Raw genomic sequence first — 21,996 nt, 5'->3', positions numbered from 1 at the left:
CACATCCCTTATTATTACAAGTCTTAAGTAGACTTTTGGTATGGCTTTGTTTCCTTTAAATGACCATACCCTATTTGATGTCTGTAGAAACATTTCTTCACAAAGCTGTATCTGCCTTACGAAATTGAGCATGGTGTGAGTGCTGGGATGCAGTCATTCCTACTGTTAAATTGCTAGGGTTAGTTATATACTACTATAGATACAGCCTGAAATCTCAGCCCTTTTGTGAGTACCAGCTCTGGTAATGAACAGTGGCATCTCAGGTCACCAACCTATGTTTGCAATGATTTTTGAGAGCTGAGAGGTAGGGGAAGGGGCTCATGTGTCTGGCTCAGAAAGGGGCATTGATAGAGAAGGATACAAAGGAAGCTTTTTGAGAGTTGTCTTAAAGAAGGGGGTTCACGTAACAACTGATGAAGTGAAAATGAATGGATGCTGTCCTTTGTCCCATCACGGCCTTTCCTGTCAGTCTCGTGTTTAGACGGGAGAGGGACCTCACAAATCTTTTCCTGTCTCCACCTTCTGTCTCTCATCCTTGCCTTGGGCTGGTGATGGTGTAGGAACACAGCACTGTCCATGCTGGCTGCAGCTTGAGCATTGGTGCCAGAACTGTGGCACTGCAAGAAGCTCATGGCAGACTTGCAGGTTTTCTTCCAGTCTTTTGTTACTTCTTTAGCAAGGAGAGAATACCATCATAACTATGCAGATTTTGGATAAAATGAGAAACTTCCACTAATGGATCTGAATCTTAGTTGCAGCACAAGGACTTCCACTGCACTTTGGTTTAGCAACATGTCTGGGACAGAAGGTCACAAGATCCAGAGTAGCAGCTTTAATTAACTCTAAGCTAGGTTATTTTTGTTGCTTGGTATCTGGCCAGGACAGTAGATACTTTTTTTACAAAATTAAAGAGGTTTCGTTTATTATTCTGAAATTAAGTTCAGGCACACAATAAGCTTTGTACAAGAACTTTTTTGAAATACACACTTTTTATAGCTTGGCAGAAATAACTAGGAACACTGCAAATTGGAAAATTGACAGATACAGTGTGAGGACCTGGGGTTTTTAAGAGTAACGTTTTGTGCCCTTCCCATATATCTTCAGAGGAGTCTTTTCTGCACAAGGGGAGGATTTTCCCCAAGAAGTAGCAGTCGAAAAAGCTGTGATAGTGCAAGGAGCAGAAGTACTGTGCCAAGGGGGAAGTGCAAAAGCGCTTAACCAGTCTGTGCTACACAAAGGACTTTCCATGCTGAAATGCATGCAAACATTGGAAAATTTGGAAAGGTTGCCTTTGCACTTTTCTAGATGTTTTAAGCAGAAAAGTCAGTCTGTAAGACAAAATATTGTCCAGGGGCAATCTTTACATTACCAATTTGAGATTGAAGAGATTATTCTAAATCTGTTTTAAAAAATGCTTTGTAGTGTTTTATTCTGTCCTTTGATTCAATGTCCAAGTTTTATTTCATAGTCTTCACTTTGCTTTGTACTTCCCCTCACTGTTTATCCCACTATCAGCTATGAATATCTTACTGGGGTTGGATAGGGTATTGCTAGCATTTTTCTTTGCTTCTAAGTCACTTTCTGAATAGAGCAGTGAAAGATATTAAAGCTTATGTTTTTCTTGTGTGCTCCTTGGGGAAAGTGCATTGATGATGATGCAAAATAAATGCTTAAAATTTCATGCAAAACATTTGATTCCCCCCCAAGTGTCTCTTGACATCAGGCTGGGATGGTGGTAGCCAGCCATGGTAACATTTGAAAAGGCACAGTGTTTCTCTGAGTAGTGATAATGTAAAATGCAGGTTAGGAGACAGTAGAAGGGTAATCCGGAATGCTGCCACCGGCCACAACCTCACATATCCCTGCTCTCCTAAACAGCCGGGGGAAAAGAGGAAGGAATATCTGCACAAGGTAATCAAGAATAACAGTGACCTGAATTCTTGTCTTTTGTCCTCTCTGTATGTAAAGACACAGAAAAAATGTGAGAAGCTCCATCTTTCCATTTCTTGACAAAACTTGATCTATAGCTTCAGCTTCTTACTTGAATCTGTCATAAGAAATAGTGCTAATGTGCTAATTAATTGTAGGCAATGTATCTCTGCCCCGTGTTTAAGAAAGGAAGGCAAAGCAAACAAACCTTTACTTAATTACTGTTATTGAGCTTTCAATCTTTAATGTTCCTGCAATCTGCTCATCTGTTAATGTTCAGGAGAGTACCTCCTAAAGAGATTATCCACTTCTTTCTGTTTATAGCTGGATTACAAATCATTAGCAATCTTTAGATTCCTGTGTACAAGGAAGTGCAATGAGAACTGTGTACAGACACGATATTTGATTCTGTTTGTGGGAAGAACTAAGTTGCTAAGCCACTTAGGTACTCAACAGATGGAGGGAGAGTAGGTCAAGCCGTTCCTGATATGTCATAGCCTTTCACTGAACAAATAGGGTACACTTTGAACTAAAGATAGTCTTTTGTTTATTATGTGTCTGATTAGATCACAGTAACCTAAATTAGAAAATTTTCTAGTGCTAATCAGTCTTCTTATTTGGGCAATATGCTGTCTGTAGTGTTAAGTGTTCTTTGTGTGAAGCTCTAATGTGTTTTTTTGAAACAAAATTTTCCATTTCTGTTGGTTTTCATTGTCATTTTCAGGGACATTTAAATAATTACACCACTCTCTAAAATGATATTTTTATTCTAGCAATATCTATACAAAACTTAAAAACATGGTCCAAATACTGCTTTCTTAAACAGAATTTCCAGCAAAAAGAACCATACAAAAAAAAATTTCAAGGAAAATTGTCTTTATAGTGGTAGTCCCATTTCTGTAACCTTAGAGATGGCATGCTGAATTTTTATACAGGCTTCATATGTTTCAGAAATAAATCATAAAGTCTTCCCTAAGACAGAGTTTAGGTTCCCTGATACATGTTGTTGAAGAGTTGTGCTTAACTCTTGTGTTTCAGGAACTACTTGTGTCTTGCAGGATGCCGGTTAAAAAGAGACAAGGTCCTGTGATTAGGAATCCATCACTACATTTCATTAAAGCTACCGTATCACAATAAGGGATTGTCCAAGGGCTCACAGGAGGAAAAGTGGGTCAAATAATAGTTGATGAGTTCCATTCATCACAATATTAAATGTTTTTGACAGATGTGCTTTTTTAGTCGCTTCAGGACATGCTGTTTATCACTGAATGTAGTGCAGGAACTATGCATGGAAGTTGGTGCACAATAGTGGAAAGAGAAAATAAAATACATGGATAGTATAAAGTTTCTTTAATGAGAAGTAATAACAACATTACCTTTAATGAGAAACTGTCAGAGAGGATTACACTGTTCTGTGCAGAGAATGCCTCTTTTCCCTTCCTTGTAGCCTTTCACAAAGCTTAAAGTTTCTACTTATAAAAACACTTCCAGTGTTGACAGTATAAAATAGTTTTTCCATTTGCACCATTATTTACAGTCTGAATGCTTCATTTCCCTCACGGTTAAGGTACTTGTGTATCTAAATTTTTCTGTTTACTAGCAAATCTGTAACAGAGAAGGCCAGCACTAAGGGGTTAATAATAAGCAGTTTCAGGAGAACCCTCCACTGCAGAACAAGGGCCAAAATGTATGTGTTTTGAGGAACAGGGTAGAGGGTTGAGCTTTGTGTCAGACTCACCAGCCTGATTGCAGGGGCAGGGAAGAAGCTGAAGGGGCAGGGCCATGAAGAGGTGGGAACCAAGTGGTAAAAACTTGCAGAATGTAACACTTTGCTCTTAGGAAACACTTCAGAAAAAGGTTTTAAAATTGTCACTTGGGGACTTCTCTCAATCTTGACCACTAGTGTTTTACTAAATGCTTGTTACCTGGTGCATTGATACAGAATTTTCCTGTGCCCATGCACAGGAGCACGGAATGGTGTCACAGCAGATGAGGTCAGAAGGGATGTGAGGACATCTTATCCAGCCTTCACTCAGAGCAGGTGGAGGCAGCCCAATATGCTCAGGTCTCAGCCCATTCCAATTTTTCATCTTCCCAAAGCCAGGAGATTCTGCAGTCTTTCTGGATGCCCCGTTCCCACATTTGAGCATCGCCACAGGGAGAATCTTTCTAACTTCTAACAAAAATTTCTTACATGCTGGCTTGTGTCTGTGGCTTCTTGTCCTTTCCCTTGGGAGCCCTGATCCCTCTCTAATCCCTGCTGTAAGGCAGCTGAAGGCAGTGTTGAGGTCTGCTCTTGCCTTCGGTCACCCATGGCGCAGTTTGGAGGTAATCCCACGCGTAGGAGGGGTGCGGTGCTGGGAGACGCCAGCCATAGCACAGGGCCTTTCCACACAGCTGCTGGTCTGACCTGCTGGGAGTGCACTGTGCTGGTTGGAGAGGGCGTTCTTTTCCGTCTTGGAATCTGTATGGACATTCTGGGAAGCTCTTCAAATGATCACATTCTAAGTAAAAAAACTCAGCCAAACAAACAAAACAAAACAAAACTACAACAACAAAAACCTCCAGCCAAAACCCAAAAAAACCCCACAGAAAAATCTAGTGAGTAGAGCATCTTTTATTTTAGATACATTACTAATTTATTAGGTTTTTTATCCAGGTTTTCCTTCACTTTTAGCTATATTTGTATGTGGCTTATTTAAATATTTAGTAATACATATAATATATTAATAGTAAATATTTAGTAGGACATCTAATATATTAATAATAAGTATCGATACAAAAATCTAAGTATTTATACATAATGCATACATATACAAAATTTAAGCTAAAGCACAAAAATAAACATACCTATACAATTTTGAACTATTCTAGAGATTAATACAAGAAACCTGTATTATATTTACATAGATTCAGTATGCATTTTTTTTACTAAGTTTCATTTGTTGAGTAGGATTATTTTTTAAGTTTAACATGAGGAATGTAATTAAGGAATATGCTACTTCATAGATTATAATGTGAGATAACTGGTGAACACAAAATCCAGTCAAAAATCGGTCAGTGCCATAGACAGTTACACAGATTGCCATAGGCTCCTCCCTGGTGAGTAAAGATGATACAACATTTTTAACATACCAAATAAATCAATCAGTGCATTAGGATTAGCTACTGTCTGATGCCTAAGAAAAGGATACAGATAGTGCAACATTAACTTAATCCTGCAGCCTTCTTTTCTTGCATAAAAATGTGTCAAGGGAGATTTCTCCAGTTTTACCTTAGAGAAGCATGTTGAGGGATGGATACTAGACCTCTGAATCTTTTTTCCCCATATGCAGGCTAAATAACTTTTCTATCTATAGCAGGCAATGCTGAGGTTATTTTTCTGTAATGTATGAATGTTTAATTATGTCTTGAAAAAATGTTTTTATTGAAAGTTAGTAGAGAAAAGATGGAGTGATGTGATATTAGAAGTGTATTTTGAAGAATGCTTGTGCAGTAGAGATCATCCTAGTGTTCAGTTTGCTGTGCAGACACATGATGCTTTTTAAAGGATTGCATCACCCCCTGGTTTTTGCCTGTTCTCTAAAAGTCCTTGAATAAGGAATGGGAGTGTAGGGCTTGTAGTACGGGAGTTGTTTGCTGGTCAGCATTTAAGCTTTTGCTCTCTGAATGACTTTTGTGAATTAGTTTCCAGTCATGACTGTGATAATACTATTGTTTGAATAGTTGAGAAATTAAGTTTGTTTCACCTGCAATATATAAATGCATATCTAACATATACAGAATATACAAGCATAGTGGCTTAAATGATGATCTTGTAAAACCATTTTGCTTTTCATTGTTTCTGAGAATCAGAACTATTCATATTTAAATTATTCTTTGGTTACTTTCAAAAGTCTGCATTACAGAATTTAGCCATGCAGGTTTTTTTACATCTGTGTGCAATAAACCCACATGCCAGAGTAAGTAAAAGCAAAATAACAAAGGGGAGGAATATGTGATTAAAATATAAATTCAATTCTCTGGATACTGTATGCAGCTATTTAATTAAGAGATTATCTGGATAACTGAAGAACAGAAATAGCATCTGTTCTAAATTGCATCAATGAATATTAACTTGTGTTAAGAGAGAAGAGTTCAAAAAAAAGAAAAACAGAAGAGACAAGAATATGTTCTTGTGTCAGACTATAGATGAGGAAATCACGATTTTCTATAAAAGGCTAACTTTTTCCTCTTATTTATTGATGAAGAGAATGAGCAGTCGTGTTTAATTTATCTTTGTGTTAAAAATACAGAAAAGAATTCTTAATTAGCAGTCACTGATAGTTTCAGGAATATTTTATTTGTCATGGTCTTTTTGCATGCTTTGGTCATGTGGCAAGACAGCAAAAACGAGTTTGTTGAGATCTTTGTCCCTCTCCTGTTTGTGTACCAACATTTTTTCCTTCCCCGAGCATCACTGCCTTTTCTTTGCAGTTCATATATTAGCAGTTGGGAAATTCATGAGCCAGCAAAGCCCAGTTGTACTTCAGAGGAGACATTCCTTGGAAAGAGGTACAGGTATGCCTTGTCTTTGGGGTAAAACCTTTGGGGCAGTTTTGGTGTCGTGGCTGATGATGAACCTTTGGAAGAACCTCAAAATTTTCCAATTCAGTGTTTACCTGTGATTCTAGAATAAGAAAAAAACCCCAAAAACCACACGCTAGTTTAGCAAGAATTTTCAGCCTCTGGATATTGGCCTGATGCTGATGGTGTTGAAATGAATTGTAGAAGTCTCTGTGACATGTTTGGAAAGCAGCTCTGAGTGCCTTTAAACTTGCTTCAATATTAATGGGTTTTCAGAGGATTGAGCTTGTTTCAGTGTGCCTGCATGAGTACAGTGGTACAAGAGTACTTTAGATGGGGAAAAAAGTGATAGTCTGAATCTCCTTACCCTCTCATTGCTGCATCTGGACTAGTTTCTGTGTTTTACTCAGCTGTTGAAAACCCCAAGGGCTGTAAATAGCAGTTATTCAGTGATGTTCTGTCAAATACCTGATTCTCATTATAATTTTTTATGGACAAAGAGGAGATGGGCCTGGAATTGTGTGGGTGGAAAATCCATATAGTCTGAACAGGATTTTTTAAACCAATTGCTTGGTAGTATCACATCTCCCTGATCTATTGTTTCTTCTTATTTAATTTGTTTCCTTAAAAGATCTGTCTAAGTTGGCTAATGAATAGTCTCATTCATTTAGTTACAATCTTTTTTTATACTTTTTGCTGGGTAAGCAAAATGAATTGAGAAGCAGGAAAAAGGCAACAAAAGGAGGTATCAGATCTATGAATTCTTGCCTGTTATACCTATTCCTACTAACCTGTTTGTCCATTTCCATACTAATCAGGACACTGATGACATCCTCTGGAGACGATTCTGGCCCCCTTCAGCTAAGCTGGGATCGCTTAAATATCTTCCAGTTTGTCGGCTTTCCCTCAGCAAAAGCTTATTGTTTCCAAATTCCTATAGATTTTTTAATTTAGTATGCACCACCAACAATTTACTTTTACATTTGCTTTTTAAATTTGGACTTTTTCTGTTTCTGGTAGTTCATTCTTTTGCTTTTTACTTCTAATGGTGTCTTCTTCATAGACACCTCACCTACACCTTGCATCTTCAGGCTGCCTACATTTCTTAGGAGGGATTTGGAGGAACAGGTAAAGAAGTGCTCACATTGCACAGTCTTCTTTATGTTTGAGAGGTCCCATAGACCAAAATGGGTTATTATGGGATTTGTGTGTGTTTGCATATAGTTTTAAGCAGTAGTTTAGGTTATGCTGGAACATAGTGGGTGAGTATCATCAAACCAAATATCTCAGTGTGCCTTGGTGGCTTCCAAAATCCCTTTTCTTTGTCGCTGATTCTTCTTCAGTTGTCTTTATTTTAAAGAACTTTTTAGACTTAGTTCATGCCAAAACTTATGTAGCAGAGGTGTCTGGCACTTTTAATTTTATTTCTATCAAAGCTGAACTTGTATCAACTGTAGTCTTATTATATGTGTATAATATATGACTATATTACATTCTTCTTAAGTCTTTTTGATACCATTTTACCTGTTCTGGTACTTACAGTCATGGACTTGCAGGGGAAAGGAGATTCTTGGTATGCATGCCCACCAGCCTGCCTGCCTGGTTAACTTTCTGTGCAGCACAAGGGACATTGAGCCCATTGTGTTCCTTGTGGGATGATGGAATGCTTCTTTCCAAGAGGGCAAGACATTGGGCATTAAATGCTGATACATCTGAAGTGTAGGAACAAGGTTAGATTCAAGATCCATTTCTTTGAAAGGAGGAAAGACTGAGCCTCAGCAGTAAGACACACTAATAACATCTATTATATATTACTATTCTAATAGTTATTAGGCCATAATGATCTGGTATAAATTTGTAACTGTGTCATTTTACTACTGAAGTTTTGTAGAACTAGTGAACATGTACTTTTGGAGTTTACTGCCTATATCAGAATTCAGGGGTGAAAATACAATGTTTGCTCTGTTTTCAACTTCCTGTTTTTCCTCATTTCTCAAATTTGGCTTAAAATATGACTGAAATGTGAATTTTGGGCACTTAAAATAACTGCCAGGAGGGGTGGGCAGCTGGCAGCTGGGACCATCTTTCTGGGGAGCATTGCTTTCCTCCCCCTGCTCGTGATCTGCCAGCCCTTTCCCTCAGGAAGGAGCGCTGTGGGTCCTCAGGCGAGTAGAAGAGTGTCCTTCGGCTTTGTATGTTCTTGATCTTTTCCTTAGTTAAACCACTGCTGTTCCTTGCACCCTCTGTAACCAGTGAATATCTGGGTAAGATAGTACATAGCACCTTGGATTTTAAGTAGTGGGGAATATAATTAAAATAGACTTACTTTGGAAATAATATATTTATTTATTTATATTATATTATTTTATTTCATCTGTACAGTTTTGACCTAGAATCTAAAGTATGATTTTTCAGCTGCATCAGGACATGTCTGATTCTTTCAGTCATTCTGCTGTTAGATAATGGTCAGCATTTCCTTCTGCCAGACTTTGCTGGACTTACATACTATTTTTCTCTAATTTAATTTCTCTTAGAAGTACTTCTATATCTCACCAAAAAAAACCCACTACTTTTCTTCTTTTGAAGTTGTGATTTTGGCTTTCAGATTTTAAGCTTCATGCAGCAAATTGAGCTGCTATAGCCCCTCTGGCCAAAACTGACTTCTGCAGCTGTGATCTTTGCTTTTCTCCAGTACTGAACCATCCCGCAAAAGGTGCACCCTGTACTAACTGTCTGTCTTCAGTCTGACTCTCAGCTGGTACCCCCCTGATGCTTAGATAGACATACTGGATCTGTCCTCACTGTCATTTGTGATGAGGTCAGGCACAGTTTGGATGTCTTACTGAGTGTTTCACAAAAGCACATCACTGAACTGCTGGGATACCTTGTCCCACCTGAATAACCAAACTGCCGTCAAAAAAAAAGTGTTAAAAAACAAAGTCACACTGTAGGTTCTCAGCATTTAGGAGACCATTGCAAAAATGCTCTGGAGCAGATTAAATGTTCTTTTTTCTTAGAAACATAATTTAGCACCTTATTGAAGAGAGACAAATGGGACTGAGTCCATGGAGAATGCCAGTATTTCTCTTACCTTATTAGTCAACACCTGCAAACTGCCAGATTTGAGGTTTCCTTTTCTTTCGCTGGAATTTGGTGTATATTTTATTTTACCTTATTATTGTTAATGGATTAAAAATTAGTGAAGAGAACAGTTTATTGTAAAATTATTGGTTGCTTTTACTACCTAATATGTTGTTGGGTTTTTCATAGCCTTTATTTGAGAAGGCCCTTTTCCAGTCTTTCATGTTGTTTTGAGCACTTGAGAACCCTACAAGGGGACTGTACTGGGTGCATTACGTGCATCACATTGTTTTTGGAACAAAGTCCTCTCAAACAAAATTTGAGCTCTTGGTTTTGTATGGTGGGATCATTAGCATTTAATGAACCTCACAAGGTTCATATTTGAAGCCACAGAGGAGGTGGGATATTGTCATCACTCTGGTGGCCTGCGTTAAGGTTCTTACACATTAACAACAGGGTGGTAGACAGAAGATTTATTTTGTTGTAGCTGGCAGTGGCAAGCTCTTATGGTACTAGGAGGACAGCAGTTTGAGATACCTTCCATAAAGGAGGGTTAATATGGATTTAATTATCTTGAATTGCACACAGAGGGATTTTCATCTACATGGTTATCATGTAGCAGTAGTGTCTTGCTGACTAACTTCTGGTTCCGTATATAAGTCCCCAGATAATTAAGCATTTTTGAAAGGCAAAGCGACAACCTTTACCTTGTTCTTACTACTCTGGTAAGTGGAAGGATTTTTATCCTCATCTGTTTTAGCAGAAATCAATATAAGCTATAAGATAATTAAAGTTTTGGTAGAAAAAAGAAAAAGCTTGAGTATGACAAACCACTCTTGTGGTCTAAATCTAACATGCATTTTGTGTACATGCAAGGGAAGCCATTTTGTGCTTCTGGTTTTCAAGGACCTACCCTGGAAAAAGCTTGAGAAAGCCTGCTGGGCTAATAAAATACAAGTTCTTTCCTAAACAGAGACATGATGGCTTTTCCATAAATTTGCCTCTTCTTAGCTAGAAGTCATAACATTAGACACAACAGTTACCGTTTGTATTTTTATTGTGCCTTTTTTATTGAGTTACATTATGACATTTATCAGAAATAAAATTAAGCTTAGGGGCATGGAAGATGGAGTAAGTTCACTATTTGAAAGCTTGAATTCAGGGCACATTTTGACAGTTACCCTTTTTGGCAAGTCAGGCTTTTAACCTAAAGGCAAGTAAAATAAGATTAATTTAATATTGCTTTTATGAGGCTTGCCTGATCAGATAAAATAATTTTTAAAACTTGAGTTGAAGCAATGTCTTGTACATTTCAGGGTAAATAGGCAGTAACATGCATGATGTATCCAAGTTACTTTTAATTTGAAGAACTGTCAGACAGTTTTCAGTTAACTGTCATGAGGTTACCAGTTCTCTGCATCATCTTCTGTGACAATCACCTGCTGTTAATGTTCTGTATGGTACCAAAACCATTTAGCCCTTTGGGTTAAATTGTCATTTGGAAAGTTAAGTAAAATGATAAATGCTCTATACTGTCCAGTGTTGCAGTTGCAATTTAAAACTTGACTTCTTTTTTCTCCTCCAGTATTTTCTGTTATTTTTTATAGTAATTCTGTGCTTCTTGCAGTGGGAGTGGTGCTCATGCTTCTAGAGATTTTTGAATTCTGAAGAGGCAAGATTTTCCTTTTTTTTGGAGGAAAAAAAGGGTGGAGGGAATCCGTTTTGTATTTGCACAATCCTTCTGCCAACACTTTATTTGGTCCTGACCCAGGAGGGTTACCTTCGTGGCCCGTGTGTGGCTCTTAGGCTCAGTTTTCACACCTGAGGGTGGATGGACTCCTGTGCTCAAGCTGCAATGCCTTCATGCAGCTGCCTTATATCTGGGACTGATGCAGTTGGTCATGAGTAATGTACGTGTTTGGATAATTCTTTACCTTCTGGCATGCACTTTTATTGGTTTTACTCTTGAATAATCTGTGAAAGTGTTTGTTGCCTTCAACACTAAAATGGTTGATAGCATCCTTTTGAACAATTTACTGCAAGGAATTGAAAGCTAAAACTTTATCTGATTATAGACAGTGGTTATTTAGTATACCAGTACAATAGAAAAGGCTTTTTAAAATTGTCATTTCATCCTATTTTCCAATTATTTTATTTGCAAGGAAAAGGTGCTCTTTTGTAAAGATTTTTTTTTTAGAATCTTAGAGTGTTTAATCAGTAACCATAAGGTTAAAATTAAAGTTTGCAAGATTGAAGTTTTACCAGCTTGGCTGTTTTGTTGTCCAACTGTATGTTTATTTTCCCACACCACTTGTATCTAACTAACTCCCTCATCCAAAACAGTGGTTTTATTCACCATTGTTTTTTTAAAGGGTAAAAAGCAGCCAGGCGTTACATATACTTTGTACCAGTTGTCTGTCCTGCAGTTTTCCAGTGAATGTTAATGTTATCATTTATATTTTTCTTGACATAGTACTAGCTTTTTGTTAGTAATATTAAAGAAGGATTTGCAAGGGCTGTTTTCAATTGTTTTCTGTTTTTCCTTAAGTTTGATCTACAGAGGATTGATTAAGAATGATAGTCATGCCCAGGAAAAGAAGCCTTTTGGTATCGATGGGTATTCTTGAAACCATAAATATAAAATACTATTTTAGAAGATGTGCTTCTAAAACAATTGGGTGTGTACACTTTTTTTTACTTAGGGATTCATAAAAATAGCTAAGGTTGTATGTGTGGAAATACATTCCAGCAAAGTTTTGTAAAATTAGTTTGCTTGTCTTCCTCTAGTTGTTCATTCACAGCTCTTATTTTAGGCAAGAGTCACAGTCTTGCCAGTTTCCCTAGACAGTGAACACTAGCTGACTTAAAAATATTTAAATGTCAGGATTTTATAGAGATATTGGGAATGTTCTCTTCATTCGTTATATTAGAATTGGGTACCCATTAAAATCGTACTAAGCTAACTGAAAGGCTTACTGTATTGTCTTTATAGCCTGTCATACACAGATTACACCCATTTTAATCTGTTATCTGGAGTATGTCCAGCTTCTGCTAAATGGTGTCTGTTTTACTTTGAAAAGAAATGTGCAGCTGTTTGTAGCAAAAATACGGTTACTGTGAGTGACAGCGATACCAGCTGTGTGCTGCACACTTCAGCTGCTGGAGGACTGAACTCAGAGGTGCCCCTGCTCTGTTTTCTGCATTGACACAACATATAGAGAGGTTCTTCTGTAGCTTTTGTACTTCTGTGTCATTGCACAGGATAAGCAGCACTTTCCCTCCTCTGCCTGAGCAAATCTGGACCGAAGGTTACCCCCCACATTTTAGTTTCCCTCACAAAGGTGAAATGTTTGTCTCGAGCTTCACTTTTCTGTCTGAAGCAGGTCAAGAAGTTGAATCTGGAAAACAGAAAGCTCAGAGGACTCATGTCAGCTCTAAGGGTCTGGGAGTTTGCCAGCTTCCACAGCCGTCTCCGCTGCTGGCATGTAGCAGGAACAGTGTTGAGCTCACATTTAATGCACTGTCTGTCTTTGTATCCGAAACCAGAGGTCTACAGACATGGTGTCCTTTCTGCCACTCTGCCCAAGTGCAGTTTGCAGGGACTATTAAGGGCATGCGCAGAGAGATGTTTGGTCAATCCCAGAACAGTAAAGCAAGGTGTTCCTGCGGGGAAAAAATAGACCAAAACTCTTTTAAAAAACCCTAATCCCAAAATGCACATGCATTTAAGTGCATCCTCCCAATTTCCCACAGCACTGGGTGCTACACTTCGCATTTGGTTCTCCAGAATTTCAAAGCCATCACAGATTTGTGTATAGAAAACGTCTGTTAAAAATTTTGAATTTATGCAGTAAATTTGGGCACAAAGAGTAGAATTGTGTAAAGTCTTCAGGTGAGCAAAACTCATTGTAATTTCTCTGCTCATTTAATTTTTCCACACTACGCAGGGTAGAGTGAAAACCAGCTGTAATAGAGAGTCCCCTTGGGGTTGATGAAGTTAATTTTTTTATTGTTATCAAGGGGGTACTATCTTTGTGCCTGATGTCATAGCAAATGTTGAAATTGAAAAATGTCCAAAAATACTGTTGAATTGAGTCACTTTAAATGTCTTTATCTTGAATTCCCACTTCGTGGCATTATTACGGTAGTTTCATCCCAAGCTAGCATTATTCATTAATACCGGCTTATCCCTGTGATCTGTCTTTCTCTTTGTCTATTTGTTTGGATATACTCTGTGTGCACATATGTAACCTTCTGTTTCTTGCTGCATTAATACCATATTTTAAATTGCACTTAGAGCGGGTGTGTTTGAACCAGTTATGCTGGGAACGCCTGTTTTTGGCTTGTGTTAGAGTCTGTTACCCCATGTACCATATTAGGAAGCATTAGGAAGGCTGAATTCCTCTGGAAATACAGACTGTCTCATTTTTGAAGCATTGGTGTGATTAACTGTAATACAATACACTTGGTATGAATGCTTGATGGATAAACATTCTTTTGCTTACTCTAGGCAGTTTTACATCTTACTAGGATGCAATTCATTGTACTAAACAGTGCGAATGTGAAACTATCATTAGAAAAAATGCAGTCAGCCAAAATGAATTCTGCCTGCAGGTGCAATTAAGGAATTGGTAAGTCTACAATATGAAGTAATTGAGCAGTGGTCTGGCACTGAGAATGTGGCATTGCACTTTCCATTTGAAAGATGTTTACAAAATACAGCAAACCTTTTGCTGTATTACAGAAGCTTTTCTGTTAATCCTCTTACACTCTGCCTGTTTGTCCATTTTTATATACAAGCAATGGCATTAACAGGCTGCATGGCTGCAACACTCCTACCAAATTAAGGCAACACCCCACTAATGGGTCTCTTTTATATCACTGCATGGTGACGTTAATGTGAATGTAGCAATAGGCTACTAAAGGCTTTAGATTCTGGAGGATCATAAACATTTTTGTTACTGTAGAAGAATACCTGCTTGTACTAGAAACTAAATAGATACCCTCTGTAATGTGTCCCATCTGGAAGTGTGGAAATATGTTTAACCTGTAAAGAAGACTATTTGAAGGGCTGTCTAATGTTGAATGCCATACTTAGCTATTCTTCAACTCATAAGCTGTGTACTTAGGCAATGAATAATATATGTGCAAAGAAGAGTTTATTACATCTCCTGAGTTTTTCTTAATAGAATGTAATATAATTTCCCACACTCATCTTAATACTGTAAGCACTATGTTTAGTAATCTCAGCTCAGCTAAAGAATTCATTAAGTAAGAACTTCTCATTTAAAAAAATCCAAGCTCCCTTAATTTGAGATTTTTCTAAGAACTCAGTTATTAAGAAAAGTGAGGTGGGACAGCTTTTGAGATTCAGAAGGGCTCCTGCTGTGGTCTGGTGTGGAAGTACATTTGCTTTTTATGCCTTGGTCTGAGACGTGTCTTCTGGTTTCTGTCACTGGAGATGCTTCTCCCTAGCCCATGCAGTCTTTGTTGTGTCTGCAGGAGTATTAGTAAGATGGGCAATTAGTACCAAATGCCACAGCTCCTAGGAATAAGACAAGGTATGTCAGAGAGTCATAAAAAACCTTTGGTCAAGTTGCAATTCTGCACCCTTAAAAAGCCCAATAGGATTTGTATTGGTGATGTAATATTAAGAAAATCAGACACCTAGGCATACTGTTTCCACCTGACTCTTTTCTTACACCTCTGCTTTCTTTTCTGCTTTAAGTAGAGAGATAGATAGCAATGTGTGCTATTTATAGTACATTTAAAAGAATTTTTTATAGATAAATGTATGTAAGATAATTGTATTGATTTCTGTTCAGTTTATAAAATATTGCTATTTCACAATAAAACTCAGGTTGGATGAATTATCTCTATATTGTTTACTCAGCAAATACTCTAAATTAATGCCTGTGATTACTTTTTTGTGTCCTTCTTTTCCTTTGAATTATTTTCTTAACAATTGTAGCGTCTGTAAATGAATAAAAGGAATTGCTTGTGAAATCTTATTGTAGAGTAATTTTTAGTGAATATGCAGGTTACACAATTTATTCCTGCTGAGATTTATTTTAAATAGAATGTTTTATGCATAGTCAATATTTTGTTTCATGTGTTTGCCTGTGAGAACATTTGTGGCATTTTTACTCTGCATTTAGAGCTCTTGACTTTTCGGCTGAGGGAGAGTGAGATTGCTGGGAGAAGAAACACTGATTTGTTGATTCATGGTGACTTTGCTACTGTATGGCAGTCTGTACTAATTGGTACCAGAATCAGCATTTACTCTTGGCTAATTCATGTGTCACACTTAAAGGCAGAAGAAAAATAGCACCATCAGTTAGGATGTAGATTGGCAGCAGTGCAAGGATCTGGAAGAAATACTGCAGCAGATTCAGGAAGAAATGTCTAGGGATGGAGAGTGGAACTTTGCTTTGTGCTCTCCTATCTGTTTAAATTTGTTTGGACACCAGAGTCCAGATTTGAGCCTGTACTGTATTACAATTAGTTTGTCAAACTCAGCTCACTTCAAACATTCTCCTTTGCATGCTTATTTCAAGGCTCAAAGATACAATGAATTCTTGAGCATGCTAGTTTGTTACCTTGGCAATAGAAGGAATTGCCAAAAGAGTGATAAGACGTATCTGCTGTCATATTGGAAATTCATATTCTTGTTAAATATTCTTGTTCATATTTTTATATTTTTTTTGCATAGCATGGCTGTTGGAGTGCTCTTGTTGCAACTGCTTCTTTGTTCTGCTGGACAGAGACACTATCAAGGTGTAGGCAAATGTTTTTCCTTTTCCCTGAAGCAGGAAGAGTCAGCTAAAGACATTCAGGTTTGCAGGTCAGAACTGCACTGCTGTAAATAGTAAGGTGTTAAATTGCTGTACCTGCATCTCTGATCTCTCCAGGATCAGTGAAAGTCTGGCAGGAGGGACTTTCTGAGGAACCCTGAGCTTTATGGGAATGCAGGATGGTGGAGCTTGTCTTTTGGCTCTTTCCCCTGCAATTGTCAAGCTACTGTACTGAAAAACACAAAGCTTTTTTTCTTCATGGTTTTTATTCTCTCTATCTGAATAGTAGATAACTGATCAAAAGTAGACAGTAGCAGTTGCAAAGTGCATTTAAGTCAGTAATGTACAGTAATGCAAAGTAGAGTTTAAAAAAAAAGGCAAGGTCAGGCAAAGGGATGACATATATGAAGTGTACCTGTGAAGTACACAACACTTAAAAAGTCTCCTTGGGATTCTTACATGATCAGCAGGTCTCAGGGAAGCTACCTCACTAGTCACTTGTACCTCCCATTACACTGTTGCATCCAAGCTGCTGCATTAGAAAAACCAACCCACTATCAGAGGTTTAGACCCAGGTCTGCAAAACTCATCAAAGAGAATTCAGTGAAAATTGTTTAGCCTGTACCATTAATATAAAACAGGACAGTATTGCAATTTCCCATTTTTATTAATGCTTATGACAAAAAAAAATTCAGAAGAAAGGAAAAACCTCATGGAATTGTAACTCGTTACCATATTTAAAAAAAAGCAGGAATATTCAGATAAGTCTGTTTGTATATCTTTGTCAACTCCAGGTTTCAGTGCATCTTGCTGCTTTACTCACTTACTGAAACACACAGCTACCCTAATAGATGTACAAGTTGCAAATTCCATGTGAGCTGTGGTTTTACTCTTCAGTAACAGGGCTTACTTTTACTTGATAATTACTCTGACCTGTTTTAACTGATAATAACAGCATGTAGTTTTCATGTGGGGCACACATCTCATTTACAGCAACAGTGATTTTGTATTTTTCTGCTACGTAGACAAGTAACAATGTAAATTGTAATAAAACTAGTACATCAGCAATAAAACAGGTACACACAGAATAAATAATAAATGGATATAAAGAGTAATTTTCACTGATTCGAGGAAACTACTTAATGAAAACAGGTGTTTTAAAGATTTCGCACAGAAAGTGAGCCAAGTAGCAGGAACAGGGGAGATGATCCATGTATAGTACCACCTAGGCAATTTTGGTTCCATGTTTTGGCCCAAAACTGCAGTATATAAAAGTTCAGTGAAAGAAGCCTATCAGAGGAATCTGTAACTACTTACACCATGAAGCAAATGCACTCTCATGTCACAGGCCTAATGAATGCACATGGTTAGCCCATGCATTTTAATGCTTGTGTCCCACCAGGAAATGCCACTTGGCATGGTTTGGGTTTAGGAGGACATGCTGTAGCGCACAGAGATGTATGGATCCAAACTGAGATGTGTTGGCACTGCTGCAGGATGGTGACACTGTGGTTTTCTACCAGAAATGGTCTTCATGATGTTCCAACAGGTGGAAAACTTGATAACTTGTGCCAATTCAACAAGGGTACATAGAGATAATATTTTCCAGTTCACCTCAACAAATTGAACAGTTTGTGTGTCGTTGAAGCTGCTCCTGGATTGTCATATATCTGAAGAGGTCTCTGTGGAGTGGAGAAGTCTTGGGCCCAGATACTTTTAGATTTTAGAAGCATGAATCAGCTGTGCAGGTCTCTTTGTCAGAGTTTCAGGACACTTAAACCAGATATTTCTCCTATGGAGCTTTCTGACAGGAAACCCTGGGCATGGATTGGACGTTCAGTTTCTTTCAATATTGCTGATGTCTAATTCCCATCTGTGTTTCATTCCTGCAATTGCTTCTTGGGAAGATTTGTCTCCTGGATGCTTCTGTGCTGAAGCATTAGTGACGGCTGATGCCCACGCAGGCTTTAGGGGAGCATGAAGCCAGGAAAACTGGAGGAAGCCTCCTCACTGACTCACTGCCTTTGACTGACAAAGCAACCACTTCACAGAGAAAAAACTCTTTAAAAAAATAGTTACCCATTTCAGATATTGCCAGTGCTTCCTCTCTTCCCTGGAGCTATGCTGTAAAAAGATTTTAAAGCAGAAGGTAATGATCAAATTGTGATTTCTTTTCCTCATTTATCTTCTTCAGCAGAGCCAGAGAGGTTATCCTCAGTGCTTCATAATAGATACTCTAAATCTGTTCCCTTTCGGTTTGAGTCTCTTCCCCCTTGTCCCGCATCTCACTACATGCTCTTGTAAATTGTCTCTCTCCATCTTTCTCATAGGCTACCTTCAGGTGTGGGAGCCCACAGTTAGGTCACCCCTAAGCTTTCCCTTTTGCAGGCTGAACTACCTCAATTCTCTCAGCCTTACATCAGATAAGACAATTTTTATGTTGCACAGTTTATTGTATGCAACACTAATATTGTGGTTTATATGGCACCAAGCTGGTTAGCCCATGGGAAGGATAACCCATGTGATTCTTTAGAGTTATCTCCATTCTGACTTGCTTAAAAAAATAAAAAACCCCATATCACTATCTACTGGTTACTGTTAGCTAAATTCTATAAATTATTGGTAGTTAAGAGCTATGGAAAAATGCCCTAAACTTATGCAACTTTGCCTTTTTTCAAGAATAATCAGTTTTCATCCTTCTGATCTTACTTCTAAAGGTGAAGTACTAAAGCAAAAATGTAGGGTTTTTTCTGCATTAGTCAGCAACATATTTTTATAGTTAGTGACATGTCTTCTCTAGCTTGTGCTTTACCAAAGAGAAGCAAATGGTCGTGTGTGCGTATGTATGATTTCCCTGGGGATGCCACCCAGGGTGCCTAACAGTTATACCCGCTTCTTTGGTATTACACTTTGTTACTATATTGGTGCCAGGTGAATCACTGATGACCCCTTTTTCTGTCACTTTAGAGAACACAGAAGTACATTCTGTTAACAGCAGTTCTTCAGGGTTTCTTTCAACATGTCACCGCTGTTGACTTTTTGTTTCCATAAGTGCTGTTGTAAATCCTAGAAAATGTCACAAGTGGATTCTATGGAAACTTACTTTTTTCTAAATACTTGTAGTGGTAAAATCAGAGGTTAAGATATTATACTGTATTTTCATGTGAAAGAGCTTGCTTTAAGTAATGGCTTATGATGTGACTATTGGGGATGGTCGTGTACAGGGCCCAGAGTTGGACTCGGTGATCCTTGTGGGTCCCTTCCAACTCAGCATATTCTGTGATTGTGACTTTACTGTACTGGGTACTTGGCCAGAGTGGCAGTACAACCAGATCTGTCAAATGACAGGGAATGGGAGAATTCCCATGAGTCTGAAATCCCACGCACACTCCGGGAAGCACAACAGCAACAGACGTGGTGAAATAGTTCTACTTAAATCACGTTAACCGTACTTTGAGGAAGAAGTTATAAATGTTTGTCTTATTTTTAGCGCAGTAAAATCTTGAGTGACAGTTCTCATGACTGTACTGAGCAAGCAGTTCATTACTCTGGTGGATAGACTGTTTCACAAAGATAGAAAATTTCCAAGCACAAATTTACTGTTCTTCAGTTTAACACCCAGAGATTCATTTAACAGAATCAGTCAACCATGAAATGTGATTGTACTAAATGAGATAAATGACATACAAGAATATCCTTCTTCTTCTTCCCCTAGTCAGGGGGAGACAACTGCCTTGTTGAAGGAAGCGGCAAAATTATATGACCAGTGTACAAAAGACAGTGAATTGATGCCAGGTAGGGAACATAGAGATTTATACAATCAGTGATCTACAGTCTCAGAGTGAATGCTTAGGTGAGGTACTAGGTAAGAGTGGTGTGATGTATTTGGAGACATAATGATAACTTTTCATTACCAACAGTATCTTTAGTTCCCTTTTAGTGGGATCATCAAAATATTCCAAAACAGTGAGTACAAGCCAGAAGCTATCTCTTCTGTCTAGTCTGATTCAAGAAAGATCATCCCAAACCTGAATTCAGTATATGATTTGATGCTTTCAAAGAAGCATATCCTGAAGCATATCCAGTTGTTTTGCAACAAATCTAAAACTGCTTCCACAATAATCTCATGCCAGTCATTGAACACAAGGAAAAGAATGGTGCCAATTAACATGATGAAAAGAAATCCAGAAATAAATATACTCATTTTGTGACATAATTTTCCCCTATACCTCTCTCTCAGCTGTTCTTTGTCTCCAGCAAGTAGTATCTCCCTTTACCTTGATGCAATTCATCTCCGTTCACATTTGGGGTGTGGGTCTCTCTGATGATGTTAATAAATGAGATGATTCAAGCTAAATTCACAGCTGTTGTTTTTAACCCGTAGTTGCTTGCATGACTGCTGCATTTCAAAGCTAAAGGTTTGCAGTCAAACCTTAGCTCACTAATGTTTTAGTTGGGTCTCAGTCTATTGATTGAGCCTTATTTTGGTTGATGGCAGCATGAAGGAGGTTGGGCTTGAACATGGAACCCTTAGTGAGCAGAGCTGGTGAAAACTGCTGCCTTTGACAGCAAACCAGAGAGAAAGGAAGCTGCCAGGGAGGTTGTACCACTTTTTCACTGCTGTTTCATGGCTCTTCCAGCTGGTTTTGTCTTTTCTTTGGTCAGCCTAGAAATGGTGGCCTCAAATTGCATCTCTCCTTATTACTTATTTCTGCATCAGTGTTTTTTCTCCAATCTTAGAGATACCACAGCAGCATAAAAAGTTCAGCGGTATTGGACAGCATTTAGTTTGTGTCTTATTTTACTTAGGCTTTGCATGTATTTATGTAGGCTTTCTAGGAGCGTAATATAGTTAAAGCAGCCTTTTTCTTGCATCATAATGACTAAAAATCGATGTGAGATAGGTTTGTGAATTCTTGTAAAACCTTTATCATCTCAGTCTTCTTGGAAGAAGAAATTAATTGTTTCACATTGATGTGAAATACAGGAGTTAAAATTCCCACTGAGTGACTACTGTCTTTTCTGTTTAAACCACTACTTTGTATAAAGCTGAGAGGGCTTTTTGGTAGCTTTGTGGTAGCCATAACATAGTTAATAAACTTACAATAGTATTTAGAAGTATTTTTGTATTTCAACTTTAATATGTTTACTATTTAAAAGAAATGAACAGCTTTTCAGGCAGGTGAAACCTCAGGTGGCAATGACCCAGCTGCCATGTGTGCTCCCTCCAGGGACATTGTGACAGAGCCTTCAAGCAGGGCTGTAAAAGAGCAGGCTTCTGAAGACCTTCAGAATATTTGTATAGCTACGTAGCAGGGTGCAGTGTTTTATGTTTTAAGAGGAACAGTGATAAAGGAAAACATGGCTACGCAATGGTGTCTTCTGTAGGTTGTCTGTAAAAGAGGAAAAGGAAATATGGAAAACTGTTTTCCTTTATTTGAAGTGATGAATATGATATATCCATGGGACTGAAGCTCAGTAAAATTGTTACCACTAATGATATCACATATTCTTTCCTTACTGCCAAGTGCAGGCAGTTAAATGAATCAGGTTGGCAAACTCTGATCTCTAAAATATGAAAATATGCTTTTCCTGACTAATGTTTCTGAGGATCTGAATAATCACT

At 38.0% G+C, this 21,996-nt stretch overlaps 1 protein-coding gene across 6 annotated transcripts in view; it reads left to right on the top strand.

The window, feature by feature from the left end:
* PPP1R9A (protein phosphatase 1 regulatory subunit 9A) overlaps positions 1 to 21,996 on the top strand; it is a 135,991-nt gene that overhangs the window by 49,327 nt on the left and 64,668 nt on the right. The window lies entirely within an intron of this gene.

This window comes from Corvus hawaiiensis, chromosome 1, assembly GCF_020740725.1.
Source record: "Corvus hawaiiensis isolate bCorHaw1 chromosome 1, bCorHaw1.pri.cur, whole genome shotgun sequence".
Classification (NCBI taxonomy): domain Eukaryota; kingdom Metazoa; phylum Chordata; class Aves; order Passeriformes; family Corvidae; genus Corvus; species Corvus hawaiiensis.
Note: the sequence above shows the minus strand (reverse complement) of the source record. Positions and strands in the feature narration are given on the sequence as shown.